Consider the following 14,596-nt stretch of genomic DNA (forward strand, 5'->3'; position numbering starts at 1 on the left):
AAAAAAGGGAAGTATATTTCAATATTTTTAACTTTTATGATCCTGCAGATGTTCACATTCTGTGTGATTTATGTATCTAATTTAGTTTCATATTTAAATGGAAAGCATTAGCCAAACATTCCAACACTATAATGATGTTAAAAAGAGTAGTGATATTGTTATTCATAATATGATAAATGTAGAATCACAATGAAAACTTCGACAGTTAATTTTGTTAGCTTTTAAATACAGTTTACTTTTGTGAAAAAATACCACAGTATGAGAAATTCATTCAAACTAGGGATATGCGTGATTAGTCGTCTTGTCAATTAAATGTTGCCACCCTCCCTAGATGGCACCAGAAATACTAGTCGGTTTAACTTATCCCTCTCCCAACAACACAAGTGCAAGAGTCACCTTTTATGTCACGGATGGGCCGTTGTGTCAAAATGTGCTCCACTGTCAAATAGTGTTTCCCCCTGCTAGTGGTGATTTTTATTTTGAAATTTTTAAAAATAATTTAGTGAGTGATTTTACCTTTTATAGCTTCTCTTTACTCTTTTATTGTAAATCTGTATCCTTTATTATGATTTACATTTTTGCTCTGTAAAGCACTTTGAATTGGCATGTTTTATTAAATGAGCTATATGAATAAAGCTGCCTTGCCTAATACATAATGCCCCGCTTGGTTCTTGGGGTGAAGGATAAGCATTAAGGTTAAGGGGAAACAGATATTGACATAATAGTTGAAAATATGTCAGTTAACAGTAGAATGCAGTGTGGGGGCCAGTAAAAATCCTACGGTGGTTACTTCATATTTATATCTGTTAATTACGACGTATCTGTCACACACAAAAAAACACCTGTGACTACTGCAGAGTCAGTTGGCCCTGGGATGAATGTTACGTTTCGCATTTAATAAAAAAAAAGCTAGATATTAGTGTTTGTTAGTGGGTTTTGTTTTTGTGTAGGGGGCAAGGGGCTTTAAAATTATTTAATTATTATTTAAATTCAAATGTCTCATAAAATATGCAATACATGCTAAAACCTTATGTGTTAAATGGGCTCAATTTTGAATGTTTGCTTAATTTTAGAGTAATTAACTTGTCGCATAATCATGACAATGCTCCATGATTATTGCCAAAATTTCACCAGATTGTATCCTAGATGTGGTTCCAGATCATCATGCTCGCTTAATCAAAAACACAAATGTTTTAATTTAAGTCAATCTGGTCTATGACCAAGTATCAAAAATCACAAATTTGCCTAAAGGGGCTCCACAATATGTACAGCATATGACATCCTGTGTCCTTTGAGGCTTGCTTCATATAAAAAATAAAAAGTCATTAAAAAGGAGAAAAAAAGAAAAGAAAGAAACCCCAGGAAGAATTGACTGAAGTCATTTCTAAATTCTGTATTTTTCAGATCACATTACATTTTGTCATGTTGTTTGACTCTGTGCCCTCTTTGTGTTTTGTAGCTGACACAGTGGAGGGAGTCTGGACGCATGATGCCCAAGTTTCTATAGATCTCAAAGGAATGCAGCAAGACACATTATTAATGTCAAGGTGAGAATGAAAGAATGCACACACACAATAACACACACATTCTTTATGCCTTCCTCTGCTGTCTTTTTTACTTAGTACAAATGCAGCTTTTCGATGTTGCTCTATTTAATGGCACAACAAAACTTAATACTAAAGGATGATTCCATTTTTGGGGGAAAAACACATTTTCGGCTGTAGTGCCCAGAGTTAGATGAGAAGGATGATACAACTCATGTCTGTATCCTAAATATGAAGGTCACCAGCAGCCCGTCACCTTAGCTTAGCATAAACTACAAAAAAAAAAAAAGTAGAGTAACAGTTAGAATGTCTCTGTCCAGCACTGACAAAAACACATATACCCCCACCTGTAAAGCTTACTCATTAACACCTTATACCATTTTTTCTAAGCCAAAGTCTACCACAGTGTTTGAGAACCCCTGAAAGAGACCTTCGAAAATGCTGCTGACCCCAATTTTAGTTAGACTCCAGGGTTGTGTTTTAGTCTGGACTGGTGGAAATGATAATGCAGACATTCACATTCACTTCCACATTGAGTATTATCAGTCACAGATACGTACATTTTATGATTTCATCGTTTTTTTACATGTTCTTTTCACACCGCCATGGCTTCCTCCAGCAAAGGATAATACTCTAGGTACCGCTCGGATATGTTGCCGTTTTTGCTTTTCAATGACTCCCAATCTGTTTTCTGCCACCCTGATCAGCTCATACTCATGTGTTACTAACAGTAACAGTTTGACTTCATTGTTGGTCCAAGCAACAAAATCTTACTTATCGCCATCTCCATATGTTTGTATGTTGCAAACAACTAGCTACAGAGTTTGCTTCCTCTTCACACCAGCACACACATGCCCAGTGTCTGTGAATGTTCATGTAATGTGTTTTCAGAATTGACAGTATGAACTGGGATTATTTCTGTAATGGTGCATCAACGCTCGTGCACAGAGATAATTTTTTGTTTTAAAATGCTATTTTAAGATGAAAACGTATTAGTGCAGATGTGGCCTGTGATAATAAGACAGAGGCTGGCCAGCTGTTTCCCCCTGTTCCTGGTCTTCTCGCTGAGCTTAGCAAACAGACTGCTGTTGTGGCTCCATATTTATTGTACAGACGTGAGAGTGGTTTTAAAAAGCTAATGAGGGTACTATATTCCAAAATGTCCAATTATTGGTTACTACCCTTTAGCTTCATGCAGCCCCCCACATTCACTGCTCTGGCGGAGAGGGCTGAATAAGTGTTATGTCCTAGATTTCCCAAAATGTTGGACAAAGCCGGTTTCATATGTAATCAGTAGCATGTTAATGTCGTAATGACTAACATATATGTAGCACTTAACTGAATCTCTTGGCCTCAGAAGTTCTGGGGGGTATATTATTATCTACACTTAAAGCACCGTTCTGGTTGTTTTCAGTCCACCCACAGAGACAAACCCCCCCAGAGTCAGAGCAAAAAGAGATCTAATGTTCTTGCTGATATATCATGTAACCTCACTGTTCTGTATGTTTACGCAAAAAATGTCATGAAGGCGTCATTGAAGTTGGAGCTTATTTTGTCGGAAATGTGTCAACACATATACAATCCATTAAGAAATCATAAGATTCAATATTATATTTGAATATGGGAGCTCCCAAAACTGCAACAGACTTTCTGTCAAGCTGCAGTATCAAAATCAGGCCTCATCTGATAGGACAGAACGCAGCAGGAAGCAACCCAAAAAAGAAAGCGCGAGATCAGCATTAGAAATGCAAAAAAAGTTTCATTCTGAAAATAACTAGAATCGTATTCAAACACCTGCAGCTCTGGGGATGTTCCAACTTTTCATTTCTCACTGGTAAAGTTTGAATGTCATCCTTTGAAATCTGAAGCTAATGTAAGTCAATGCCTTCATTTAGTTTTCTGCAAAATTATTTTAATTAAGTGATATTGTAATTTTATTGGCCAGGAGGCTCTGCAGTGTGCCAGCGTCCGCCAGTAATGAGCAGAGAACACGGGCTTTCTTAATGTAGCCTAAATTTGCATTTTGCTCACTGCAGAACTTAAGGCAAATTACACCTCTCTGCCTGCCAAATTCTCGTCTGGTGCTGAAATAAATACTTCCTTTTTTCTTGAGTAATGTTGGTTTTTGACACTGTTAAAATAGCGCCTTAGCTATTGGAAGCCAGAGTAATAAATTTGGAACAAAACGCTTTTCTTTCTCTATTGATTAGCAGTTTATTCCTCCTTTGTGTTTGAGTCTTAGAGTGTTGGATGTCACTGTAGCTGAACAGCTCATGGTCACTGACTGTGAGGGAGACTCCATCTATGGATTCATTATGCCTCATTAGATATTATATTACACAATATTATCACACACATGAATTTATTCCTTGTTATTTAGTCCTTGTCAACTTGGTGTACATCGTTTTTAAACATGAAAAAATTCAAACAATGTTTTTTAAAAATGCATTTTTAAAGAAAAACACAAAAAGCGATAACCTTTGGAACCAAAAATGAGCAACTTCTGTTCTCTCAGCTCGACTCTCCTGCTGCCAAAATATATCAGCATAAAAGAAGGATGCAACCAAACACTAAAAATAGAACTATTTATTCTGCAGACGCACAGTCCATCGTTATATTGATGATTATCAATTGTCCTTTCCTTTTTTCCAGTAATGATTAGAGTTTTACTAAAAAAAATATTTATTGAGAAATGAAACAGGAAAAAACAACAACACTGACATGATACCTCACCAACAAATAAGCAGGTTTTCATATTTTAAACACTTGAGGCTTTTTTCTTCCCAGGAAACAAAATATTCAGTATGTTCAGTCAATTATTTTTTGGAGTAAATTGTGATTACCATTGTTGTGGTCTGACTTGTGGAAAGGGTCTTTGGGACTTTGTGCCGTTGTTAGGATGCAGCCAGCACACTACTCTTTGGCTGTGTATCCACGCTGCTGGATGCACACGCAGGGTCACACTGCGGCATCAGCTACCACAGATGCATTTCCTACCCCATCGGCTTCCCGTTGCCTTTGTTTCCTACGCGGAACAGTGCGAGCAGGTAGAGACAGAGCAGCAGAATGAATGGGCGGCGGAGGCAGCGGCGAGGTGGACCAGAGAGATTAGCTGGGAAATTGACACTGACAAATCTCATACATTAAGGCTTCCTGGGAGGCAGCTATCGGTAGAAGAGGCGGCAGGTACCATATCCCGTAAATGGCACTGGGTTTCTTTAATACTCTGCTTGCAGCACGTTGGAAAGCCGAACCACCCTGTCGTCTTACAGTGCAGAAGATAAGGAAGCCAGGTGTGCTCAGAGGCATTTCATTTGACTAATGTGTTTACAGCTAGAATAATGAATAGAGTGAGGAAGATGAGAGTAATTAATTTGAGCTGTTCTAGCTAAATAACAAAGCAAATATGGGCAAAACTGTTTCATTTCCCTTTGGAACCAGAGCTTTTTTCCCCCTGTTTCTCTCCTGCTTTAATGAGATAAAGCCAGTCTTTGATAAGGAGTCCTAGTTACTGTTGTTAGTAGCCTAGTAGCCTTTTGATCTGTTCTGAGGGTGTTTGCTCACAATTTCTTTATGAAGTACAAAGCCGCATACAGCATTTACATATATTTTAGTCTAAAAATATCTCTGAAGTGATAAACAGAAATTCATAATTTTCTTTAAATAATACAACATTTAATTAACGAGCCACAATTTTCTCTTCATTAGGTCTTGGTATGGCTTTTATTAGCCTATTCTCTTGCACTAAACCTTTTGAAGATCGTACATATGCTGTGTGTTCCTCTGCATCTAATGCAGAGAGTCTAATTACCAAACATAAACAGCTCTTTGGCCCTTGCAGCCACACTACCTGATGTTTGCTTAGTGCTATTCCCAGTGACTTAACCCCCGCTCAAGAGGTTCATGGTGTGTTTCTTCTATCTTTATTTATTTTGGACAGTGAAGTTGTTTTCCTGAAAAAAAAAAAAAAAAGCTGGTGCCCTTGCTGTTGCCTAGCAACAAAGTGAGTCCGTGGGACTTAGCATCTTACAGGATCTCTTCCAGACTACCTTGAAACTTGTCCTCTTTAGACGTGTAGAGAAAGTTTATTTACGTATCCATCATTGTTCATAAATAATGAATGCCATTTGCAATGATGGAGACATGAAGATAGGTTTAAAAGTAGGATCTGATTTGTTTTTAATCTGCCATTTGGTCACAATAAAAACTGTTTTACCTATGTATGAATTGTCACAGTATGCTGTCATGTCTGAAACCCCTAACTACTCATTATATAGTCCACTATATAGCAAATTTGCCATTTTGTAGTTTTGTGTTCTGGGTAAAGTGAGAAGGGTTTCTCACACGTTCAGTTATTGGTGGCAGCATGACATGTTTAAAGCATCTGCCACCACAACTTGATTTTATATTTTTGGATGTGGACTATTTATTAGGCACGATGTTGAAATATATGCACAGATTGTTTCTGATTACACCAGGTTGTTGGAATGCAAAGCGTATTGAAAAACCATCCAAATTTAGAGAGGGGACACAGAAGGATTAAAAAGGGGCACAGATTTAATAAATAATGTGTAGAGATTAAGAATAAATTATCAACTGATATTTCTCTAGTGCTTAATGTTAGGGTTAACGCAAGCTAATGCGAGAGCCGCTGCTAGCTGTGATTTGTGTCATAATGGCTTAATACATAACGTTAAGCATTAAATTCACAACTTATTACATGACTAACTGGTACAACAATCAGCAATCACGCTTCTTTCTCCTCTTGCATTTCTGACAGCATGATGTTAATAATCTGTTTATTATGAGCAGAGCAGAGTACCACAACACAACGGTCACAAAGTAGCTTAATTTGTAAATTTAGGGTAAATACACTAATATTATGTATTCATCACAGATATGCATGTTGGTATTCGTTACGGATGGTCCACCAGCCAACATTTATATGGTTCATTTAACTGTGTGTACTGCTGCTTTGGTTACATTTTAAAAAAGGATCAATTCAGCATCAATCTTGCAATATTACAAAATTCAGGGATTTATACCAAGAATAATGACTGTGTAATACTGTACTGTACAGAAGCATCTTGGCAGCAGCAGGATTATTTATTTATTTATTTTTTTTACAGAGAATGGTGAATTCATCAGACTTTTTATTTTGGTGGTTCATCAAGGAGACAAGCTGTTAAATATTCATGACTGCGTTGTGTTCTTAAAATAAGGCTCATTAGCACTCCCTGCCTCTTTTTAAGGTCCGCCTTTCTCTTGTCACTCTCAAGTGCAACACAAACATGTTGTTCATCTCTCTCAATCTCGGTGCTCAAAGTGGGTTCCAATATTATTACAAAGAATGATGCCTTTGTTTTCAAGTCAGACCGACTCTAATACTATTATATTCTGATTCCTGTTCAAGCGCCTGCAAGAGTATTGATTGAATCAGTTAAAGTGTTGTAAAAAATGTTGGTGCTGTAAAAACAGAATTGATTTCTTAAAATAATGGGAACATGTGCTCCTAACAGGATTACAAATATTTTATTTGCCCCCAAAAGTAAATAAATGGCACACCGGTTAAACTCTGAACCTCCTTGTTTGAATCTGGGTTCTTTCTGTGTAGAATTTTCATGATCTCTCCATGTCCGTAAGCATTTCCTCTGGGTGCAGAAATGGAAACACTAAATGTGTTATCTGTCTGGTCTGTGTATGTTACTCCTGTGATTGACAGCCAACGTGTCCAGGGATTGACCTGCTAGAGTGCACACTATAGGTTACAGGGGTGTTGTAAATCAATTAAATATTGTTAGATGGATGGGTAAATTTTCATGACATTTAATTTACATTCAGGGCTAATCCAGTTCTCTTCATACTCTATTGTCAACAATTCTGGGATATGGCGTGCTAAACTACAGTTGCTGTAGTGAGAAACTGCAGGAATATAGGCTTCAGTTAACAATTGTTACGATTAGTCATTCATTTTTTCCAACTATCAAGTAATTTTTCAGCCCACAAAATGTCAGAAAACAGTGAATATTGCCCAACTGAAGCTCCCACAACACAAATGATGTCTTCAAATCACTTGCTTTACTAAACCCAGAATCCAGAATCCAAAGATATTTACATTTAAAATAATATAAAACAGAGAAACCGATTTGAAGCAAGCGGCAACCCTAAAAATGAAGCCAATGTGGAAGTGCCAAAAACTAGTTCCTCTACTGGCCACTTGATGCTGGCTCCAAAACAATAGCAGAAATAAACATGTGTACAGCCTGGTACAAAACATGGTTTTGGCCTCTGTAGCTAAATTCAACATTCATTACAACTGTACGAGGTGGATTGTTTTTTTTACAACTCACATTTTTACATTGCATCAAGGCAAACAGTTACATATATTTAAGGGCATGGCTGCTGGAGTGACAGACTGTCTGTGAGGCATCATTGCAGTTAATGAGTCAGATCCACTCCTTGCTCCTACCCATCTCCAACCTCTCATCCAACTATGGTAACTTTTGGCGCCAAAAAAGATGTCGACGGCCAAATGCCAAACTTGAGGCCTTAAAAATGGCAGTCCACAAACCAACTGGGACATCATAAAAGCTACATCGATTATTCTATACAGTCTGTGATTTGAAGCAGTAAATATTTGACATTTTTTGCTTGATACATTACTTAAATGACTATTACCAATCAACTCATCTTTGATAAACTAATCATTTCAGCAGTACGGTGGGTGAATCAGTTGGATGGAATCCATATGAAGTAATAGCCATGTCAGCTTGGATCCAACCATTTCCAGATTTTCTTTAATTCTTCTTAGTTTAGCTGAGATTTAAAAAAAATGCATCAACAGTAGTTTTATACACTCTTCATTAGGAGATTCAGATTGAAAAACAGCTTTGGGAGCTTAATTTCAGCACCATGGACAGCTCTTGCATTAAATGTGATCCATGACTTCTTCATTGTAGATGAAGAACCTACTTTGCAAAATCCCATAATTTGAGTCTTTAGTAAATAAATTTTTTGTGGTGAATATATAATTAGAACTGTGTATTTTTGCATCTGTGACTTTGGCATCCTTGTTGAGTGTTATGTCTGTAATGTGACTTTGGAGTGCTTTATTGAATATAAAACTGTTTAATAGGTAAGTGGATAATGACTACTCATTTTTACTAATCCATCTGTTGCATTCTGTGCAAACAGTAAAAATCCTATTTGGTTTCATCATGAGTAGCTCCAGCATTCTTACACACACATGCACACTCACACACATAAACGCATACTTGTGTTTTTAATAAGTCGTTTCTGCAGGAGGGAGGTTCACCTCACTTACAGGCTCGGTCCACCCATAGGCAACCTATTAACATCCACTTTATCAGTGCTTTCATATTTCATGACCTAGTTCATCAAATTTTAATGCAGTCCTGCTTCTACACGTTTGTGTTTTTAGTGTAAAGTCGTGTCTGAATTGAAAGCTTTACCTATAGGGCTCTTGCTGGAATCTGAACTGCAGCCTGAAACAGACTTATTCAATAGCAACGTATTTAGGGCCTTGACGCATTTATGCTCCCTGTGGCTATCCAAAAGATCTTGGATGGATCATGGCTTGCAAAAAGGACATCATTAGTGGTGCAAATGATTTAACAGAGCCAAAAACCTGCTGAAAGCAGACAATGGGCCAAACGCCAGTGGTTTCTTTCCCTCCCTCTCTGTGGACATGGCATTCAGGCTGCTGTGCCACACTAAAGTACGTCTGGGGTAATGTGCTGCCCTCAGATTGCTGGAGTCCCACTGAGCCTGTGGGACGCACGATTAGCCTGTGCCCAGACCTGATATGCAGTGACCAGAGCCAAGCACCAACAGATGACTAGAAAGTAGAAACCTGGAGGAGATTGGAGAGGTAAAGGATAGGCCCTATACAGAGGTGTATGTCCATAATGTGCAGAGAACAGTTAGTGTCTGAGGGGTTTTATGTGCTAAGACAGAATGCATTTGCCAGTGAATTGTTGGAACCCAAATGTTTTCCAAAAAGACCTATGCCAGCATGGCTGCCAGTCTGAGAGAGAGCTCCAAAAAGATTTTAAAAGGGGTGACTCTGAATGTGGCAATCAATCTTAAAAAGCCAAAATGGCAGCACTGATGCACAAAGTGTTTGCAGCACTACTGAGTCCACCGGTGGTTATTTCAATCCAACCTCGGTTCAATGTGCCACATTTTGGATGGCTTTTCTATGGTAACACAGTGCGAATTGATACTTAGCCTGCGAGCCACTGCTCTTGGATTGTGCTCCCTGCATTCTGATTGCCTCCTGATAGCACCAAAGATATTTTTTAGTTTAAATCCTATTGCAGAAGAAACTAGAAAAAATCCACCCCATTTGGGGTTTAAAGCTCAAACAAAAGCTCGGTCTCCAAACTGTAGTCAATGGTAGCTAAAGGCTATTCCTTTTGATGACATCACATATTAGAGTCTTGGTTACTGGGCTCAGCGAGAGTTGCTCATCTTTACAAATATTGGTTGAAACGAGTCCAAAAGGAAAAACATGTGAGTCAGAGGAAGGAGTAGAAATCCATTTGTATGTTCAGACTGGATAAATCTGAATTATCTTCCCAGATTTTTCAAGGAGAGAGAAATGTGTGCCTTTGGCTGCATAACAAAAAATACAAAAGTCACATCTGTCCTGAAGGCACAATACTGTGACGGTCTAAAAGTCAGTGCCATGAGTTAACATAAAATATAGCACTGGGATGTATGTTTCATGTATGACGTACTCCCTAGACCTTTAATGTTGTGTATAGCCTGAAATAACATGAAAGGTTGTGATAATAAATTAAAATCTATCTCAACACATCAGGCAAGACTGAATGTAGGATTTAGGGGGATATATTGGCAGAGATGGAAAATAATTTAATAAGTATGTTTTTTTTTGTGTATAATTACATGAAAATAAGAATCATATTTTCATTAGAGTAAGCTGGTTATATCTACATAGGGACCGGGTCCTTATCTATGGTGTCTAGGCCAAACTGGCTCGAAGACACAGTCATTTGCAGTTTTTTTGTCAGCCACTTTAGTTAGCAGCCCTTTTGCAACAAACAGTATGAGAAAAATAGATTTTTATTTTTATTTTTTTCTACTTTATTTGAGAAAAAAAACTTTTTTAAACATGAAATAGCTTTTTCAGTGTTTTTACTGATTTAAATCACTGGCTCTGTTTGTTTTGGAGAGGAAGAGGCCTCTGCAGATCACTTGGCTTCCAGCTTAAATCTCCTGAGCTTTTTGATCTTAAGTTAACAAGGAAAAAAAGTTGAGCACACATTAGCAGGTGGTGGGCTAGTGGCTTGTCTGCAATGGGCCAAACACATCAGACAAACACTAATTTGTAACCAGTAACTGCTTTATTTAGCATTTTAAAGATTTTTTTTATCACCAGGTCTGTTGGTTTTTAGCTCCCAGTAAAAACCTCACATGGGAGAAGTGTCAGTGTTTGCAATCTGCAATGCTAACTGTTTGATGCCACTAAATCATGCACACAGCTCCTTTAAATCTCTCTTGCTCTTTGCATGGTTTCAACTAGCAGCTATTTTCATTTTTGATTAATCCCCTGATTTTTTATTCATCTTTTTGCTCATTAAATATCAGAAAATTGTGAAAAATTGGACATATTTGATAAGCAAGTGATTTGCTTGAAGAACTGCATTTAATGACTATTATTATAAACTATTAAATAATTTTCTGTTCATCGATCAAACAATCTATGAACTGACATTTTTTAAATACAAGTTGTCTATAGATGCTTACTACTTTGTTTTTGAGTTCAGATTTCACTCAGTGATGTATGAAATTTTCACTTCATGGTCATGTTGCATATTTGTTTTTTGTATGTAGTGCAGCAGCTCTAAAGGGCAGTAAATGTTGGTTGGGACTGGAAAACATAAAGGGCATATTAAAAAAGGCAGCAGAAAGAGGGTGGTGTTTATTAAAAAAAATATTAATAAAATAGGAAAACAAAACTCCCAGAAAGAACCCCAGCTTGATATTGAAAAGAAGCAAAACCAAACAAAAACATTTAAGAGCTAAAAATCACAGCCTTGTGGTAAGCTGCAATCTGCTCTGCTTCTACTTTTAGTGCCTCCTCAGCCTCACCTAGCCGGAGCGTACCATCTGCCCAGGTAACCACAGGGTGAGCTGGACTAATGAAATGCTTCCAACCGACACAGAATAACAAACAAAAGCACTCATTTAAGACCCTTCTGTTATTACTGAAAATGAAAATTCATCTATGGACGCCCGTGCACACCAAATGTAGCATAATGTAATTTAGTGCAGCACAGTGTTACCCTTTCTTCACATCTTGGCACTGCCCAGTCACTCCTGCTCAGAGGACCTAATCATGCACACCTGTTTTTACTTATCACTGATTGAGCAAATGATCTCCACCTGCAGCACAAACTGAACATCAAAAAGCAAAACCTTTCCATCACTCCTTTAACTACAATTTAAACCTTGTGCACCAGGAATAAAACCACACATCTTAAAGTTGTGTTGGTTTATTTGTTTAAAATGATAAAATATGCTTCATCCCCCCCAAAATGCTTGTTTTTATATTGATTACTCACTCCATCTTAATTTGAATTTGTGAAGAAAGCTTTAATTTTCTTGGCATGTCTCTATGGTGAACAAATGGAGAACATTAATATATGAAAGTCATAGGGACCTGTGTTTAACAACAGCAAAACTTTTCAAAAACATCCTTTCACAAACTCTCATACAACTTGTGCAGTATAATCCAAGTCTCATTTATCCAGTTTTATGCTCAGTACTTTCCAGATGGACAACCCTTTCTGATTTTAAAAAGGAAACTAAAACCTGAATAGATGTTAGTCTTCTTATTGTGTATTCAAAAGCCTTTCGAAAGCATTTGAACCTCTGGAACTTGAGAAAAATTGTTGGATTTCTCTGAAAAACTTTGGAAACATAAGGAGAAACTTGGCAGGAAATGTCCCGCAAACTGCAAAAAATAAGTAAAAGGTGACAGAAAATAATTACCCAAATTACCTGGGGATTATAAGATATTATTAAAAAAAAACTAGGGCGAAAAAGGAAAACTATCCTTGTAATTCTTTTAATTTAATATTTAAAATTACATTAGAGAAAAGTAGCAGTAAACCAGCAGCTCCTGTGTTAAGCAAGGTGAAAAAATTATTTTTGTAAATTGAATCAGGCTTTGGAGAGAGCTTAAATATGTTTCATTTTCACTTAGTTCCCTGTCAAAAGGGTTTTATCTTTGGGAAATACTAAACATAATTGGATAAATGAGACTTGGATTATACCCCATGAGGTGTGTAAGATGTTATAAACTGAGGTGTTAATGCTTCGAAAGCTCAGCACTTTGGCTTGATTTATTTCAAAAACAAGAAAATTAAAAAAGGATTAAAAAAACAACCCAAAAACATTAACCCACAAACAAACAAACAAAAAACCAAACAAAAGATAACTACATATAAAATAGTTGCCCATTCGCTTTTTAGCCATGTTTTCAAACAAATTTGATTTCTTTCTTCACCCCCAAATGTTTGTTTTTTATATTGATTACTATCCCCGTGTTAGGTTAAATTTGTGAAGAAACTTAGTTTTTCTTAGCAAGTCTTCATGGTGAACAAAGTATCCAAAAACAGAAAAAAATCTTAATATATTAAAGTCTTTTGGGTTCAGTGTTTAACAACAGTAAAACTATGTCAAAACATCCTTTCACAAACTCTCATACAACTTGTGCAGTATAATCCAAGCCTGTAATGTATATACGGTGCTGTTGTAAAACCAATATTTATTCATCGTATAGTTTCAAATCAGAGGCTTCAGTGCTGTAATGAGTAAGAATAGGTTTAGTAAGTTTAGGCCCACGTTTTGGCCATGTTGACTACTCCATTTCTTTATTTTTTCTGCACAATTTCTCATCAGCTGCTACAAAAGTTGGCTCCTGTGTAGACATGACCCTCTTAACACTGCAATCATGCCCTAATTCCCTGCCATATTTCTCACTGTCACTCTGCAGCTTGTGGTATGTTTGTGTTATCATCACAACATCCCTCTGTAGACTTCACCCATAAATATCATTTACGGGCTGTATACACAATGAGGCGGACAGAACACACAAAAAAAGAGCTCCCATAGGGACCTGAAGAGAATAGCAGTTAAATGATCTGGCCTCCTTCAGGACAAGGCAGCATTCAATCACTGAAGACAGTCCGGCCCCGAGGAATACAGACAAACACATCATGTTATTGAGAGGAATAAGGTGAAATACATGAGGTTTTACAGCGCTCCCGTGGTACCCCCCTACTGCCATCGTCACCCATTAATTATCAGTGTGGACCCGATAACATGGTTGATTACGGTCTTAAATTGTGTCTACAGCCGTGGATCCACAGCCATTTTCACAGGGAAATTATGAACTCAATGAAAAGTGTGACAATCATGATGATTGATGGTGTTTGTTTTATGGGAGTCTGTTCATCTGCTCTGGGCACGGGCAGGGTCCTTGGAGAGGGCCATCAGTGTGATGGCTGCAGTGTACACATCTCGTGACTCACGGACTCACAGACTGTGCAATTATTGATAAAAAAAAAGCAATATAATAAAAAGACATTAAACCTTAGAATGGAGGCCCTGACGCAGATATAGTTTTGCCTCCATTTTGTGCAGCAGACCATTTAAACACCATATTTTGTGTACACAGAAACCAAAAAGTGCAGATTCTAACTCATTTCTTTCATTTGTTAACTTCCTTACCCAGCCTTATCTGTGACACCAGAGTTTCAAAATAAACTTCTCTTAACTCACTTAGGCTGATGCTGCAGTTTGATGAGCCTAGCTTCTGCTGCGGCACGTCTTTCCGCACCACCGGCCGCAACCTTCTGAGTGCCTCCTCACGCCTCATTGCCCTCTGGTGGTCCACAGTGTGGCGACTGGAGCGCCACGCTCCTCATCCCCATATCCACCTGTGGGGTGATTGAAACAAGAGTGAGCTCTTGTCGGGGCCTCGGCCACCATGTAATTGA

At 37.7% G+C, this 14,596-nt stretch overlaps 1 protein-coding gene across 3 annotated transcripts in view; it reads left to right on the forward strand.

Moving 5' to 3' along the window:
• The window catches only part of LOC121950658 (alpha-1,3-mannosyl-glycoprotein 4-beta-N-acetylglucosaminyltransferase C-like), a 130,906-nt gene that overhangs the window by 21,553 nt on the left and 94,757 nt on the right, over positions 1-14,596 (forward strand). For all 3 annotated transcript variants that reach the window (XM_088080196.1, XM_088080198.1, XM_088080197.1), the window contains exon 2: positions 1,460-1,547. The gene's annotated coding sequence lies outside the window, so the exon portion shown is untranslated. The remainder of the gene's footprint in view (positions 1-1,459; positions 1,548-14,596) is intronic.

Source organism: Plectropomus leopardus, chromosome 7, assembly GCF_026936395.1.
Source record: "Plectropomus leopardus strain MGB_pleo_1.0 chromosome 7, ASM2693639v1, whole genome shotgun sequence".
Lineage (NCBI taxonomy): Eukaryota > Metazoa > Chordata > Actinopteri > Perciformes > Serranidae > Plectropomus > Plectropomus leopardus.